Genomic DNA, 17,667 nt, shown 5'->3' with positions numbered 1-17,667 from the left:
GAGAGAGGTTCAGTGAAGGTGTTGGCGATGGATGAGCTATCAGACATTTGCCCAATAGTAGATGCATGGCACAAAAGAAAAAATTTGGGATAAGGTTATGTGGATGGCGGAGCCTAAATATGCGTCATAACACACTCATGCGTTGAGAAGATGGGTCTCACAGTGACTGGGGTGTCAGGTTTCCGGATCAGATTAGCAAACCATCAGAAAGTAAAATGTTTGGGTGTTGTAAAGAGCTTAGAAGTGGAGGCATATGATGCAAAGGCAGTGGTTGATTTTCATGTGATGCCAGCGGGGTTGGGAGCATATCCTATTATACTGGGCAGGCCATGGTTACGTGCAGTGGGAGCTGTTCAAGATTGGCGACGTGGTACTATTAGCCTCTATGGAAAGAAAGGTGCCAATAAGCTTTATAATATGGACACAAGGAAACGATTGGAGGAGCTTTATGAAGATGAGGATGAGCCTAGTGATGAAGACTCTTCCACGGTGACAGATGAGGACAGTGATAGCACTACCAGCAGTGATGAGGATGCTGATGTTGCATTTCTTTTGATGGATAAAGAAATCCAAGAGTCTGGTTTAGTTGCATTTGCGAATGAAGTTGAAGATGAAAGTGAAGGGCCTTATATGAAGTGATTGAAGGGCTGATGCAAACCAAGGTTGAATTGTCAAAGGAGCAGGAATTGATGACACAAATGATCAGTGGAGACCTCTCAGCTATGGAGAAGGAGATATATTTGCATATGCTGGCTGGTTTTCCTGATTTGTTCATTACTTCATATGAAGAGATCAAAGGGTTCAAGGGCGAAGAGATGCATATAGAGCTGAAGAAGGTGCTAAGACAATGCGGCAAAGGCTAAGAAGGGTGGGTCAAGAGCAGATGGAAGCCTTGCGGGAAGAGGTGGATAATTTATTGAAGGCAGGGTTCATAGTCCCAGTGGAGACCACAAAATGGGTGAGTCCAATAGTAGTCAGTCCAAAGAAGGATGGAAAGTGGAGGATTTGTGTAGATTTTAAACCCTTAAATGTAGCCACTAAGAAGAACCCATATCCTCTTCCATTCATTGATCGGATCTTGGATTCAGTGGCAGGTTATGAGAGGTACAGTGTGTGATGGTTTTTCAGACTATTTTCAATTGAAGATTGCTCTTAAAGACCGCACAAAGACAACTTTTATTACGCCATGGGGCTGCTATTGCTACACAGTATTGCCATTTGGGTTGTCAAATGGACCTTCCTTCTATCAAGAGAGAGCAAATTGGGCATTGGAACCATTCATTGGAAGTTGTGTTAAAGCTTTTATGGACGACCTTTGTGCCTACAGCAGCAGGGCTGAACACCATGAGAAGTTGCAGATGGTATTAGCTCGATATGATGAATGTGGAGGACAACTAAATCCCAATAAATGTCATTTAGCACAGCCAAGGGTGAAGTTATTGGGCCACATGGTGTCAGAAAATGGCATTGAGGCTGATCCAGATAAGGTTAAGTCTATTATTCTTCTTCCATCACCTACGAGTACGAAGCAATTGGCAACCTTTATACACAAAGTGAAGTACATGGCACGGTTTATTCCATTGTCTTCGCAGCTTCTTTATCCATTATAGCAAGTGGCAAAGCATGATCCATTGCAATGGGATGACAAGTGTGAAGAAGTGTTTCAAGAGGTGAAAGAGGTGTTAGGGGGGTTGTCAGCCATGCAGGCTCCTGATAGGGAGCAAGTGTTTTATGTAAATCCATCAGTAGGGGATGATGCCATTGGAGCCATGCTATTGCAAAAGGGGAAGGGCAGCCATTACATGAGGCCAGTGTATTGTGCAAGCCGAGTGAAGTTGGTAGCAAAGAGAAAGTTCTCGGAAGTAGAGCTAGTGATGGCCAATGTAATATTTGCTTGTCGACGATTTCGTCATTACTTGCTACCACGACCTTTTGTTTTCTTGACGAGTTATGCCTTTCTGCCTCAGTTAATTAATGGCACTAACATGTCAAATGTGGTGAAGAAATGGGTAATTGAGCTGCAAGAGTTTGAGTTCTCTTTTCTAGTGGAAGACAGTACAAGGGCTACGCTAGCTGATTTGCTCACTTACAAGGAGAATCCCCTTATTGTTAAGGAAGAGGTGGTGAGAAAGGTAGTTGAAGAAGTGCCACAGATCAGCAATGCACATGTGTTGTTCTTTGATGGTTTATACAGAAAGAGCCATGATGCCGCTTCAGGGGGTATAGCACTTTATGATCCAAAGGGGAAGCTAGTATGCAAGAGAGGGTTCAAATTGGATGCGCATAGTAACAATGAGGCTGAATATGCTACTTTGGAAGCCGGATTACACATTTGTTTGAAGCATGGGATTAGAAGGTTGAGCATAAAAGGTGATGCCTTGTTAGTTGTGAAGCAAGTATTGGGTGTGTGGAAGAGCATGAACACCTCATTGAAGGAAATGTGCTTCGGAATTAAAAGCCTGTTAAAAAAGTTCGAAGCATGGAGCATAAGACACATTGAACGTGCTCTAAATGGAGAGGCACATGAAGTGGCTCAAAGCATGATTGGGGAGCTATTTGCGTTGAGGACCACTTCACCTCTTTATCATGGCTGGGAAAGTTTAGCTCAAGAAGAGGAGTTTTTGCTAACAGGAATCATTCCAAAGGAGATTCAGAAGTCTAAGAAGTATGGTTTTGTGCGTAGAGCATAGAGGTACAAATTGATTGGTGATGTCTTGTACATGAAAGGGGCTGATCTCGTGTTGAGACGTGTATCTTGGCGGGGGGAGCTTTATAGAGTGTTGGAAGAGAATCATGAAGGCGCATGTGGTGGACATTTTGCTTTAAAGATCACCTTGCATAAGATCTTGCAAGAGGGGTATGTCTGGCCTAGTTTGCACAAGGATGTTCACCATTGGTGTAGGTCTTGCAATAGGTGTCAAGCATTTGGGAAGAGAGTGTTGAAGCCAGAGCTATGAAAAACCATTATGGCGTTTGATGTGTTTGAAAAGTGGGGAATTGATGCAATAGGCCCGCTATCTATCACAAGCAGGGGCAAAATCTATATTTTGACTGCAGTGGACTATCTTTCTAGATGGGCAGAGGCTATAGCGGTAAAACAGATCACTTCAGAGGAGGTGGCAAAATTTGTGTATGAGGAAATATGTTGCAAGTTCGGGGTGCCACTAGAGCTACTTTCGGATAAGGGGCCAGGATTTAGAGCTAAACTGCTAGACTTTTTATGTGCAAAGATGAAGATTAGACACCAGCATACCACTACTTATTATCCGCAGTGTAATGGCTTAAATGAAAGATTCAATGGTGAGTTGGTACAGATTCTTTCGAAAGTGACAGAGCACCAAGGAAAGAATTGGGATTTGGAATTGCCTAGTGCATTATGGGCTTACCGTACTTCAGTGAAGATAGGTACATGGTTTACTCCATTTCATTTGGTGTATGGAAAGGAAACACTATTGCCAGTGGAGGTAGAGTTGCCTGCAATAAAGATGCTAGAGAAGTTGCTTGGGCCGCTTAGTGATGCATTCAAAGAGAGGCTCTTGCAGTTACAAGAGGTTCAATTGGATAGGATGTGCGCATTGGAGCATTATGGGCAGATGCAGGATAAGGCTTTGGCAAAGATAAATGAAAAGGTCAAAAGTAAGGGAATCGAGAAGCATGACTTGGTTTTGCGCTACAACAGTAAGCTGGACAACACCTTACAAAAGAAGTTTCAAATTAAGTGGGAAGGCCCTTTCAAGGTAGTGGAGTGTTTCTCGAATGGTACATATCAGTTGGCTAACCTGGATGGGGTTCTACATAAGTCAAGGGTAAATGGATTGCGTCTTAAATTGTATCATGCTAGGTTAATGATGGTCGAGCAAGATGAGCTATCTGTGGATCAAGCAGTGTTGGTGAAGGATGAGGAGACTTGTGATGTTGCAAGTCTCATATCGGTTTTTGTTGTTGCTGATCGTGAATGATCTAGCAGGCTAGGGGATGGGCAAATTATGTCAGGAGTTTTTTGGAGGAAGGGATTGCGCATATGTACATACACATGCATGGTGCATCGAATAAAGGATTGACCATTTTCCAAAGCCAGGTGATTACGTGGGGGCCACATGTGTACAGGTAGGACAACACGTACATAGTGCATCGTTTTTCACTATTACCAGTACTAGTGTGTTTTTTCTATAATAATGAGGAGTTGGTAGCATATAAAACTTCTCGAGGAAGCTATCCATGGGCCGACGACATGAGGTAAGCAGATGCGCCAGATGGCATCTAGTGGCGTCAGGAGGTCGAATGGGGTCAATACTTGCACGTGGAGAAGTACGGGCACAACGTGGGTGTTTTCTTGTGATAATTATGCAAAAAGGTCATCATGAGGACCATATTTTGGGGCCACTTCACGTGGTGGCGGGATGAATTATTGAAAAAAGTCGAGTGCCAGGTGTGCGTATGGATGCAAAAAGGTGACAACTATACACTGCGAGGTGAGTTTTTGGCCTGTTCGGGGTCCGTTTGAGGTCATCTAAAAGGCCAAGGGTGCCCAAGTGATAAAGCTAAGTGTGGGAACTGAAAAAACAGAGAGAAGACCAGGAAAAACGTGGAGAGAAGAGGAGGAACAGCCGCAACTGTGTTTTTGGTGTTTTTGGAGCCTGTTTTGGCCCTAAACTGCTTATCCGAGGTCGGATTTGAGCACTTTGACATTGTAGACTGGGGTCTTGGGCCGTTCCGGACGCGATGGCGCTGTCCATTTTGCCAAATTCTTTACTGTTTTTCTGCTATTTTGGATGTGTAAGTTTATCCTATGAGTGAAGCTTCTGCTCCAATTTGTGATTGTATTTGGCATATTTTACCCATATTGTGTGAGCTATTTGCTCCATTGGTGTTGGCCCAAGCTCAATTGTTTCTAAACATCAGAAATTCTCCTCTTTTGAGCTGAGTTTTTTGGGTGTGTGTGTGTGTCTCTCTCTGTGTGGAGTGGGTAAAAGGGTAGTCTCTCTTCTCTCACTCCATCAGTGTGTTCCCTGTCTCGGCCAGGTGGGTTGTGTAAGCCGAGTGGTGCCCCATAGTGTGTGTGTGTGTATCTTCCCAAGAGTGTGTGTCGGGTTGTTATAGAGGCGTTCTGTGTGTTTCCATCCGGCTCACAACGCGAAGCAGTCTAAATGTGGGGTTCGCCCTCCAATTTGAAAATGACGCATTAAATATGGTCTTAAAAGTTCATCTCTAATCATTAGGGCCGTTATGAGTCCATGGAGATAATGTACCTCAATGTGTATGACTTTTTTGATAGTAAACTTTGACGGCTTCATATTTTCTTCCTACATATTTTGTAGAGAGAGAGAGAGAGGAGAAAAAAGGCTTTTTCTTAGAAGGCCCGCTAAATGACCTCCGAAATTTCCTAATGTCTGAATGGTTGACAAGTCATAAGGTACTTTTGTTTTTCTTTGGAAGTATCCTTGTGCTTGCAATGACTTCTTTAAGGTGATCCATCAAGGGGATCTATCTTGATGATGTGGTAAGGTTCAGGTCCTGTGTGCGTGCCAAGTGTTAAGGGTAGCAAGGTGGAAGTTGATGCTAACATTAATGGGATGCCAAGAGACATGTACGAGGAGGCGTGAAAGAGAAAGGAAGCGGTGCGCTCAAACTTCAAAGGCCATGTTAAGGGTCTTGCCCTCTCTCTTTTGTTGGCAATCAATATATAAGCTATTATGGAATTTGATGTGTGGATCTCTCCTCTCTCCTTCTCTCTCTACCTTGTGTCTTATTATCTCTGGTCTTTGTGTATGAGGAATGAGCTGTGTATGAGATGGATAGCTCACAGCTCATAGGATTTCTTAAGAGAGGGAGAGAGAATTCAGCGTATGGTCATTGTAGAGGAGATGGAGATTATGAGGTAGAATCATGAATGAGATGGAAAGATGGAGGTGGAGTTCGTCTCATACACAACACAGGCCCTTAGCCCTTGAACTACCCATCACATCAGGGTCCAACCTTTCACATTAGACTTATCCACTGCTACAAATGGAATAGTTATGTGGTTGCATGTGGGTTGAATGCCAAATGTGTACTATCTTGCCTAGTGGGGTTCACGATAGAACTCCAGATAGATAATTGTGAGCATTTGTGCCTGATGTGGATGTTAATCTATTGTGATGTGTGCACCATAATGTGTATAGTCTGGATGACATGTTGATGTGCATGTATGCTTGGTATAGTGTCCACTCATCTTTTTGTTGTCTCTACAGGTTTAATCAAGGATGATTACTCTTCATTTAAGAGGAAAGAATGTTGCAAATTTTTGACTAAGAAAACTTTACTTGAAGAGCTTGAGTTATTTGAGGTGCTTTTAGGAAACTTGTTGAAGAGGAGCTTGAGGGGCCAAGGATTGCTGCCAGAAATTTTATAAAAATTTGCTTTTCAAACGCTTTTCACGTTATTTTTAGCTTTTCATGATTTTTAGTGCTTTCTAGTGAAAAGCGAATCCATTTTCTTAGTTCGGGGGACAAGGGAAACCCGTGGTTGAATATTAGAATTTAAAAAAAAAAAAAAAAACGCTATTTTTAGCTTTTTATGCTTTTCGACGTTTTTCAAAAGCAACATTTTTTTTAGGATGAGTTAAATATGAAAATATTATTTTTAGTCACTGTCAGATTTAAAAACAACCACTTGAAGAAAAAACAAAACTAAACGAGATTTTTACGGAACTTATTTTTATAAAAAGCAACACCGTAAATACGCCAGGACAGTACTGGAAAGTCATAATTATGTCGGGCATCAGGATGCACATAGTCTAGTCAAAGTCACATAAATTGCCAAGATACTGTTCAATTAGTCAATTTTTACTGTAAAAATTGGAGAGTTGAGTGCCAAAAGCGAAGGGTGGCTGATTTGGCTGGCCAAAAATAGCAATGGTTGACTTGGCGACCCAAAAATAGTAGTTGGTTGATTTGGAGATCCAAATATAGCGAGTGTTGAAGTGGCGATCCGATAATACCAATAAGTGGACACACTGCCAGCACATGCATGGAAAGTGGACATGTAGGTGGTGCTTGCATGGAAAGTGGATACATGGGTAGCGTATACATGGAAAGTAGACACACAGGTAGTGCATCCATGGAAAGTGGACACATAGGCACTTATGCACTGAAAATGGACGCACGTGACACATGCACTCGCAGCATGAAGGAACCAAGCGACCCACATACAAGGAGTCCATGCATGGAAAGGCCACACAGGCACTCTTAGCATAGCACTAACCATGTGCCTTATACATAGGCAGTGCTTGCATAGTAGGAGCAAACAATTAGCTTGAAAAGCTAGTTGTAGGTGTCCTCTTGGATCACGTTTTGGGCCTCTCTCTGTCTGAAAACAATATGTATTATAAGGGTAAGCCCAAACTTGTGGTTGTGGGAAAGCCCCCTAGCCACGTAGGAAGAGATAAATGATGATATGGTCTAATAGCAAGAGGACTTAAGCCAACAAATGGTACAAAGCGGACGGTTTATACCTAGGCCTAATTAATCCCCCTTCTCCCTCTCCCTAATCACTAGCATTGCTAATTAAGCTTAAGCATGTTCTTGGCAATACCAATGTGTCGCAAAGTGATGACGTGTCTGCCTGAGAGCTGAAACCATGATGCTGCTGAAAACCCTAATTCTGTAAACCCTAACCCTAAAACCTGCAAACCTTAAAATCTACGAGAAACCCTAAAAACAACAGAATCCCTAACCCTAACCCTAACCCTAAAAGGGCAGCATTGAAAAGCGCCAGCCTGAAATTTCGAAATTTGCGGCGCTGATTTAGGGCTGCGATAGCTGATGCTTTTTTTCTCAACGCAATTTGAAGAAAGAGAATTCTTTGCTTTATTTTAAAACTCAAGTGAGTTTGAGAGAAAAAAAAGAGCCTTTGCTTTTATTTAGGCTTTTGGATCTGAAGCTTTTGGGCCTCTGCTTTTGGCATCCCTTGTAAACTTTAAATAAGTGGTTTGGGCACACACTCTACAGAGCATCTGGACGCAGAGTCTGAGAGTGAAACCCTAGCCGCTCTCTTGTACTTTGAACTGATTAATACATAAAGAAATACCGAAAGGTGCGCCAATCTTTGGGGCCAATATCTTTAGGCACGAAACTCTGCCGGGCCAATGCAAATCTATTGTGAACTGTGAACTGTTTTGAAGTGGTTATTTGGTGCTGTTGTGATTGATTCTTGACTTGGAGTGTCCAAGTCTGTTACAAATGAGCCACTATCCTTCTTAATGAAGTGATTTTGTGCTTAGTGGCGTTCTAATAATTACGTGTGTGCGTATTTTTTAGTGTGTTTTTGTGTTCTCTTTTCAGCCCATGTTGCATTGGCATTGCTCTCGTTGTATTGTTTATTTGCTTGTGCAATTTGTGTGTGCGCAAAGTGCTCATCGACGCCGTTGCGCTCTGCATGCTTCAATCGCATCTCATTTGGATATCCCTCTAAGCTCTCAAAATCCCACTATTTTCAGCTTTCAATTGACTCTGCGTTTGGATTTAATTAGCCTTTTTAAACTTCACTGTTTTTTTTTTTTTTGGGGGGGGGGATGGGAATTCTTGGTTGATTGAAATAAATAAGCTTCACTCGGCAACACTCACATGAAAAGGCATTTGAGCCTAGTGGCTGGCTAACTATCAATAGAGTGTCGGATCCCTTGGCCAAGCCTCAAAGCCTTGCTGTCAAATATTGGGTAGTGGGAATCTGGACGGACCTGAAGCTCGATTTAAGCCCACTTCATTAGTTGTATCAAGTCCACGTTCTCAGAAACCCGTGGCCAAATGTCCCACACCAAGGCATCATTGCATACCAATCTACTTCAGGTCACTGGCAACTACTTCTGTAAGCGCTATCGGCTCAACCCAACGCTCCCTCAACTCTCCTGCTTGATCGTCGGCCACAGTCAACGTAAAACATGGAATTCCGTATTGTCTGCCACGTCAGCAATCCAGCGCGAATTGCGGGCGTCCGTACAACTGCCACATCGTCAACAACGTAGATAAGAGTGTAAGTGTGTGTAGCCGTCTTGCTTTATTTTTAGGTTTCCTGTGCCCCGTCGGACAGCATCCCATAAGCTGGTAGGACTTCTTCTTCTTCTGCTTCTTCCTAGGGTTTAGGCCCCTCGGCCGGGGTGTAACAAACTTGGACACCCCAAGTCAAGATTTAATCATGACACAACACAGATTCACTTTAAACAGCTCACAAAAAGACGACACCGCCCAACGTAGTTCCGTGCAAAGAGGTATTGGCCCCAAACACTGGCGCCCCTTTCGGTATTTCTTTTTATATTAATCTATGTGCAAAGCACAAGGGAGTTCATGGGATCTCACACTAAGACTCTGCGTCCAGATGCTCTGAGTGATGAGGGTCCAACATACTTATTTATTCTTACAAGGGATGCCCAAAAACAGAGCCCCAAAATCAGTTAAAAATAACTCAAAGGCATTATGCCCAAAAGGTGGCCAGCATAATTTGCAAAAATTGTACGGACTGCCACGTCATCAGCCCAACGCATTTTACGAAAATCTGTGAGTGCAATTTGCGGGGTCCGTACAATTTGCCAATTCAGCTATCACGTCAGTCTGTTGGCGCGCTTTTCGGGCTGCTTCCACGTCAGCAGGGTGTGTGTGTGTATATCCGAGGGCCTACCACGTCCCTAGTTTGTGACATACCCTCCTCTTGAAACAACTGTAATTGCCCTCAACTACGTCGGCAAAACAGAAAGAGGCCGTAAACTGTCTTAGTAGACATTGACTGTTAGTATCGACGCAGTAGATACAACACATCTAGCACTTGTACAAAACGACAGTCACATCACCGGATATCACAGGACATCACTTGACATCACAGGAGATCACACGACAAAATTCATTCCAAATCTCAGACCATGATTAATCGGCAACGTATTTAGTAATCGCATCTAGATCGAATCAAGACCTCACGGATGCCTGATTAACTAATCCTTATTGCAATCATGTCTATAGGGATTTATGAGACCGAAATGCTGCATTCATTTCGTCCTTCAGTTCCTGCACTCCAAAAAGTCAGGTACAAAGCAATCATTTTCATTTTTGGGAATTGTAGTTATAAAGTCATTCAACAGAATACTATTCAGCCCTTTAGTATCCTTGAAACCCAAAGAGGGCATCAGTGACTCTATTCAAAATTGGGGTAATCTGTTGACAAAGGAGCGGAGCGACTCCCCTCTTGTGCAAACCCGTTGCACTAGATTCACCCTTGCTGAAATCGGGGTTCGATTGGAGTAGATTATGCCAAACCGAATGCTTCAAGTTAAAGTTCCAAAATCTGAGCAGTATCTTCTAGGTCCTCCTCCTCCATCCACTTCGCATCCAATGCAGGATAGTTCTTGAACTTAACCAAGAACCCCCTTATCACTTTGCCTTTTATCTTTCTGTCCTTGTGTGCCAATATCTGTTTTGGAAAGAGGTGACTCCTCGCTTTCTTGCACTTTGGGTTGCTCATCTAGCTCCCCACCATCGGGACATCGCCTTTAAAAGGCTTCGATGGACTCACATGAAATGCATTTTGAATCTTCCATGTCTTGGGCAGCTTCAGTCTAAAGGAGACATCATTAATCTTTTCTTTTATTTGGAAAGGGCCATAATACCCCATACTAAGCTTTGGAAAAGCCGCTCGTTTCCCTTTTTCTTTCTTTGGCGTGCCTTCTCAAAACGTAAGAGCACCCAATTGTCTTCCTTTAACTTCAAATCGCGACGGTGTCGATCTGCTACCTTCTTGTGTCTTTCTTGAGATTTCGCTATAGCCTCCCGGACCTTGGCAAATGCAGTGTCCAAGTCCCTCGTGTACTGGTCGGCTTCAAAATCTTTCGTGGAAGGGTGGAACCTTCGGAGCACCTTCAATGATTTCAAATGGTGTCTTCCTTGTCGAAGAGTGGATCGTGTTATTGTAGGACTAAGGGCAAATTTTTTTCCCATCGAGTCTTCTGATCAGAAATGTAAGACTTCAATAAAATCCAGTACGATTGAATTTGCAATCTCAGATTGCCCATCTGTCTGGGGGTGGAAAGATGACGAGAACTGCAACCATGTGCCAATGTTCTCCCAAATAGCCTTAGTGAACCAGGGATCTCTGTCAGAGACTATTGTCTGAGGCATGCCATGTAATCTGAAAATCTATGCAATAAACAGTCTCGCTAAATGATCCAGCTTGACTGTTTTCTTTACTGGAATGAAGTGAGCTTGCTTGCTAAATCTGTCGATGTCCAAATGCCATCATGCCCACTTTGTGTCTTCGGGAGATCAAAAATGAAATCCATTGCAGTACTTTCCCAGGGGCAGGTGGGAATGGGTAAAGGCTGTAACAATCCCTGTGCCTTATGCCTGTCAAACTTAACCTTCTGGCATACTAAACAACTGCGTACAAAGTTGTCCACATCTTTCTCGAGTCTCGGCCAAAAGAAGTAACGGTCCACACCTTTCAAGGTGGTGTCTATGCCGCGTTAACCCGTAAAAGGTGGACAATGGCACTCAGTTAGATTCTTTTCCCTCAACGGCTATGTGACACACACCATCGTTTTCTTCATCAAGTAGCCATCCCAAATGGAATATCCCGCGACTACCTCCCTATTCTGTATTCGAGTGAATGCATTGGAAAAATCCGGATCTGTGGCGTACTGATCAACCATGTCCTGGAAGCTTCTATTATGAATCACGGAACTAGCCAAGACTAACGGCTTCTGAGACAAAGCATTTGGCTGCAAGTTTTTGTGTCCCTGAACATGGACAATGTGGAAGTGAAATTGTGACGAGATGTTAGCCCACCGCATCTGCTTTTCCGAAAGATGCTTTTGTGACAAGAAGTAGCGTAAACTCTGATGATCAGTGAAGACTGTAAAATCGGCTCCGAGTAAGTAATGTCGCCACTGAGTAGGAGCATGGATCACTGCCAAAAGATCTTTCTCATAGATCTGTGTTGTCAATTCTGGCCTTGAAAACAATCGGCTTTGATAGGCAATCACATGGCCTTCTTGCATTAAGACCGCCTCCCAGACTACGACCACAAGCATCACAGTATACTTCAAGAGACTTTTGCAAATCCGGCAAAGTCAATACTAGTCTAGTAGTCAATTTCTCTTTCAGTGTCTGAAAGGCAGTCACCTCTGTGTGTCCCCGCGAGAAAGGGACTTCTTTCTGTGTCAGAATGTGCATAGGGGAAGCTATCTTTGCAAACTTTTGAATGAACCGCCGGTAGTAAGAACACAAACCCAAGAAGCTTCTAACTTCATGAACATTCTTCAAATCTGTCCAATCACTTATAGTCTCAATCTTGGCTGGGTCCATATGTACTGCTGCTGCTGAGACGATGTGTCCCAAGAAGTGTATCTCCGGTAAGAAAAATTCACTATTTTTGGCATTGATAACTAACTTGTGATCTTGCAATGCCTGAAAGACCTGTAGCAGATGGTGTCTATGGTTTGCTTCATGCTTGGAGAAGACTATAATGTCATCAAAGAAATTGCCGACAAATGATCTATACTCTCTGAAAATCCTATCCATCATTCGGTTGAAAGTCACTGGAGCATTGGTAAGGCCAAAAGGCATCACTAAAAATTCATACAAACCGAAGCTCGTTCGAAAGTCTGTCTTGTAGACATCTCTCAGTGCGATTTGGATTTGATGATATCCGCTTTTCAAATCAATCTTGCTGAAACAAGAGGCACCCTGAAGTCGGTCAAGAATAACATCGATCCTTGGAATCGGAAATCTGTTGTTGATGATGATTTTACTGAGAGCTTTGTAATCAATGTACATTCTCCAAGATCCGTCTTTCTTTAATACCAACAACACCGAAGAGAAGTAGGGTGAAGTAATCAGCTGGATAAGACTCTTTTCCAGAAGGTCTTTAACTTGGTTCATAATCTCTTCATTGTGGGCTCGGCTAACACGGTAAGGTGACTGGTTCGGTGGTGTGCTTCCAGATATCAGATCAATGGTGTGATCCTCAGGACGAGATGGGGGCAACTCGCCTGGCAGGCCCTCAGAGAAGCAATCGGCATGAGTGGAGAAAATCTTGGCGTTCTCTATCAAGCTCAGACATGTTCGTTCTGTGTTCATCATTTAACTCTTTCAAGTAGATTGAGTAAACAAAGAGACCGGATTTCATTAATTTGGAAATAGCCGAAGTTGATACAATAGGGACAGACTCGCTTTTCAATTTTACATCAAGTACAAATTTTCGGCCCTTTTCATTCGTCAACGTTGCTTTCTTTGCCCGATAATCGACCACGGCGTTGTTCTTATGGTACCAAGGGACTCCTAGGAGGACGTCACAACCTTCCAAGGGCATTATGTAAAAGTCCTCGTGCCCCAAATACCCCTGACAATGCAACCGAAGTTTGCCAATGACAGGTGTAATGGCTATGTCCTGTCCAGGTGCCGGTAGAACTGCCTCTGCTGGTGGTCCCATCCTATCGGGTGTAATCTCGAGCCGCGCTGCCAATTCGGGTGAAATGAAGTTGGCCTTGGCTCCTCCATCGAAGAAAATCAGGGCTTCTTGATCTTGCACTTTGTCCCAAGCTCGGCAAAGTTCTATCTTTTCAATCAGGCTTGGGTCAGTACCCATGTAATCTGGTACCAATCTTGCTTTCATCTTTCCTTTTTTGCCACTTCCTTTGCTGCTCTCGAACTCTCTAGCTTGTCTTCGCTTTGTTCTTGCAGTGCCTTTTTGGGGCACTTTGCGGAGATGTGCCAATGTTCCCCGCAACCAATACAGTTGCCTTCTTTGATGTAATCGGCCCTCTCTCAAAGACTGAGCCGGGGTCGTTTATCCTTATCTTTCTTTTCTTGGGAACTCTTTCTCTTTCTACTTTCATTATTGGAGGTCTGTCAAGTTCTTTGAGCCAAGATCTTATCAGTGGGGTAAGTCAAATTTCCCGAATGTAACGAGAAACCCCGTTTTGAATGACCCATTAATTCTTGAATAGAATTTGACTTTTGTTCAAGGCAGTAACCTCGGATCTCTGTAGGGAGTCCACAACAAAACAGCTCGATCTGTTTCTTCAAAGAGACCACCTTAAATCAAGAGGTTGGTAGCAAAGAGTCCGAAAATCTCTCGCAATAAGCGTCCAAAGAATCTCGCTTGGTCATCCGAAGATGATTCCAAGCGGTTCGTATATCTTGTTTGTACTCTCGAGTCAGCCAAGAAGAAATAAAGGGCCTTTTGAATTTCAACCACTTGACTGGAGCTTCCTTTCTCAGAAGAAGAGTGGACCACCATGTTCGAGCATTTCCTTTGAAGAAAGATGTAGCCCTCCTAATCTTGACATGCTTTGAGTAGTGCCCTCCAGAGAAGGCTATGTCAAACTGCTGAATGAGGGCCAAAGCCCTCGGAGCATCTCGGAACCCGAGAAAAGGATTCAAATTTAATCGACTGTCCACCTTCTTTGAATTCTTTTACTTTCTTGCTTTTGACTTCGAGGAAGTCATATTGGTTGGCTCTGTAAAAATGCTTCTTCTTTGCATAAAACATATGGTCATCGGAGTCCGAACTGTCAGAGGATGATTCCTCTGTAAAACTGTCAAAAATTTGGCAAAATCTGGGTTTCTTTGCCTTTTTGTTGCCATTTCCGAAGCTTTGTTTTTTGCTTCGTTTTTACCTTTTTTGTCCTCCTAGCTCCAGTCAAAAGAGCTAGAAGAATTGTCAGAAAAAGAGGAAGAAGAAGAACTGGGTAGTCCTTCAAAATGTACTCGCTTATTCTGCTTTCTTGCAGATGCAAAAGAAGATTGACGGCCCAAATACCAAGGGTAATTAGTCCCCTTGTGCTTTTTCACTTGCTTTTTGGATTGATTGTTCGCGTCCGAAAGCCGACTAATCTGTGTCTGAACCACCTCCTGTATTTCTTGTTCTGTAAACATCCTCGGAGAAGGAGGTTTCTTGATTGCTGGTTTGATGGGTGGTTTTGTGGCTTTCTGCCACTGGGTGTGCACTTCTGTGATGGATTGCTGAGACAAAAATTTTGCAAACTGCGGATCCTTCGCAAATTTAATCATCTGCTTTGTGCACTCGTCAACCTGTTGTCGATGTTCCATCTCTTAAAGTTCGTACTAAGTAGGCCGAGGTGGCCCGTACTCTTCCTCTATTAAATCATCAAAATCTTCTATGTCATCTCCTCCCGCATTAGCAGATGTAGAAGAAGTGGGCTGCTTGTTGTTGGAATCCATAAGTGTTGCGAGGAAAGGATCGGATTTCCCGGTAGAAGAGAAATCGGCCGCGCTTTGATACCATCGTGACAATCTTGGACACCCCAAGTCAAGATTCTACCGCGACACAGTAGAGATTCACCTTAAAACAATTCATAAAAAGACGACACTGCCCGGCGTAGTTCCGTGCTAAGAGGTATTGGCCCAAAAGATTGGCGCCCCTTTCGGTATTCCTTTTTTTATTAATCTGTGTGCAAAGTACAAGGGAGTCCGTTGGATCTCACACTCAGACTCTACGTCCAGATGCTCCGAGTAATGAGGGCCCAACAGACTTATTTGTTCTTACAAGGGATGCCCAAAAGCAGAGCCCCAAAATCAGTTAAAAATAACTCAAGCTTTTGAAACTCAAAAGCTTCTCAACTCAAAAGCATTATGCCCAAAAGCTGGCCAACGTAATTTGCGAAAATCATACGGACTGCCACGTCATCAGCCTAGGGCGTTTTACAGAAATCTGTCAGCGCAATTTGCGGGGTCCGTACAGTTTACAACGTCAGCTTGTCGGCGCATTTTCCGGGCTGCTACCACGCCAGTAGGGTGTGTGTGTGTGTGTGTGTATCTGGGGGCCTGCCACATCACCAATTTGTGACATGAGGATTTGTAGGTTTGGCCCTTTCTTCAGTGACTTGACACATTAGCAATTTGTCACAGGAGGAGAGAGTTTGTCGAATATGCAGAGAGAAGGTGGAAAGTGAGGAGCATTTTGTTTGCAAATGCAGAGCTTATGATGATATCAGAGGCAGTTACGAGTCATTATTTAGAGGGAAGCCTACCCTCCGCGAGATCATGCACTCTCGAGATCTGAGACAGTTGGGGCTCTACCTGCTTAGAGATACAAAGGCGTAGAGATACACTCATGCAACTACATACAGAGACTCGAGTGGGGTGGAGACGGCCACAGCTTATAGATTTTTTCCAGAGGACCACACCTCCTCCACTCCAAGATCCACCGAGGAGAGTGATTCTCCAACAGATTGAGATAAGCTGTGCAGACAACGTCCGCGTGTTACCGGATGCCGGGTCGCACGACTGCAGTACAGACAGATCAAGGAGATCCAGACACTGGAGAGTGTCGAGTTGCTGAGGAGAGACGAGCCTAGATGATGGCTCACCCAGCTGCATTCATTGGACCATCCCTTGCTCCCGATCCTCCTATGTACCCCCCTATTAGCACAAGATGGAGCTAGCTAGCTTGATGCATATGCATGGTTGTACTACTGTGAGCATATAGACATGCATACATCCCTAGTACTAGAACTCCACCCCCTCCCCCAATGATTCCATCATACACCAAGGTTTTCTCTTTATTTTGTATTAGTTTGGATTTTGTTGTCTTTTCTGATAGATGGAAGACATACCCACATGTATACCTGATTTGTCTCATAGGCCGACTTCGGCCTCACAGAGAGAGATCACAGACTTCTTTGGATCGAGGGAGCCAGGAGACCAACCACCAGCACAGGGTTGTACTCATATTCATACCAGAGGCACCCTCATTGACAGGGCGTCTGAGCTTGGGAATTTGAGACGACCACGACCAAGACACAGGAGCACACTCCGACGGACTCTAGCAGAGGATCAAAGGCATTCTAGCACGACATTCCATAGTGACATAAAAACGCGTTTCGGCCCTCTGAAACCTCAAAACGGCCGAAACGTTTCGGCGAAACAGACGAAACGAGTTGAATTTTTTTTTTGGCCCCTGTTTGATCGGTTGACGTCAACCACCCGTTTGGGGAACTTTTAAGCCATGTACAAAGGCGGCCTCACGAACATCAAATAATCTCTCTCTCTCTCTCTCTCTCTCTCTCTCTCTCTCTCTCTCTCTCTAAACCTTGCACGTCAGCCTTACCCCCTCATCTATACCTGTACGTTGCTGCAGTTGGTTGCCGACTTACCTTCTTCACTCGTGACTCAAGTCTCACATCTAGATTTTGGTATTTCACATGTCTTGACAGGTGAATTTGCATATATATTCAATGTATAATTATAGGTACATACATGCAAAACGAAACCTGTGTTTCGCTTTCTTTGAGCTCCGAAACGAAACGTTTCAAAAACCTCGAAACCTCAAAACGCACGAAACCTCGAAACGTTTCATGTCACACTGCGACACCCAGAGTGTCATTGAGGGCCTATTCTACATTTTCACATTTCGCATTTCACACTTCATTTTCAGTTTTCATTTTTACATTCAGTACTTTTTGTACTTGTACGTCAGACATTGTATTAGATTCACCACTTTGTATCTGATGGTCTCATAGGTCATTTTGGCCTTTTGAAGACGTTAATATATCATTTCATTTCATTTCTCTCTCTCTCTCTCTCTCTCTGAAAATTACAGGTTTGCTCTTACCCACAGCCTGGTGAGTATCATGAGCCGTTTATAGTAATTGTATCTGGATTGTAAGTTTTTATTGCTGCACTA

At 43.6% G+C, this 17,667-nt stretch overlaps 1 protein-coding gene across 6 annotated transcripts in view; it reads left to right on the top strand.

Annotated features, from left to right (window-relative positions):
• LOC147449090 (inositol hexakisphosphate and diphosphoinositol-pentakisphosphate kinase VIP2-like) overlaps positions 1-17,667 on the top strand; it is a 205,702-nt gene that overhangs the window by 148,311 nt on the left and 39,724 nt on the right. The gene's annotated exons all lie outside the window — the stretch shown is intronic.

Source organism: Adiantum capillus-veneris, chromosome 10, assembly GCF_014529385.1.
Source record: "Adiantum capillus-veneris isolate H3 chromosome 10, ASM1452938v2, whole genome shotgun sequence".
NCBI classification, from domain to species: domain Eukaryota; kingdom Viridiplantae; phylum Streptophyta; class Polypodiopsida; order Polypodiales; family Pteridaceae; genus Adiantum; species Adiantum capillus-veneris.
Note: the sequence above shows the minus strand (reverse complement) of the source record. Positions and strands in the feature narration are given on the sequence as shown.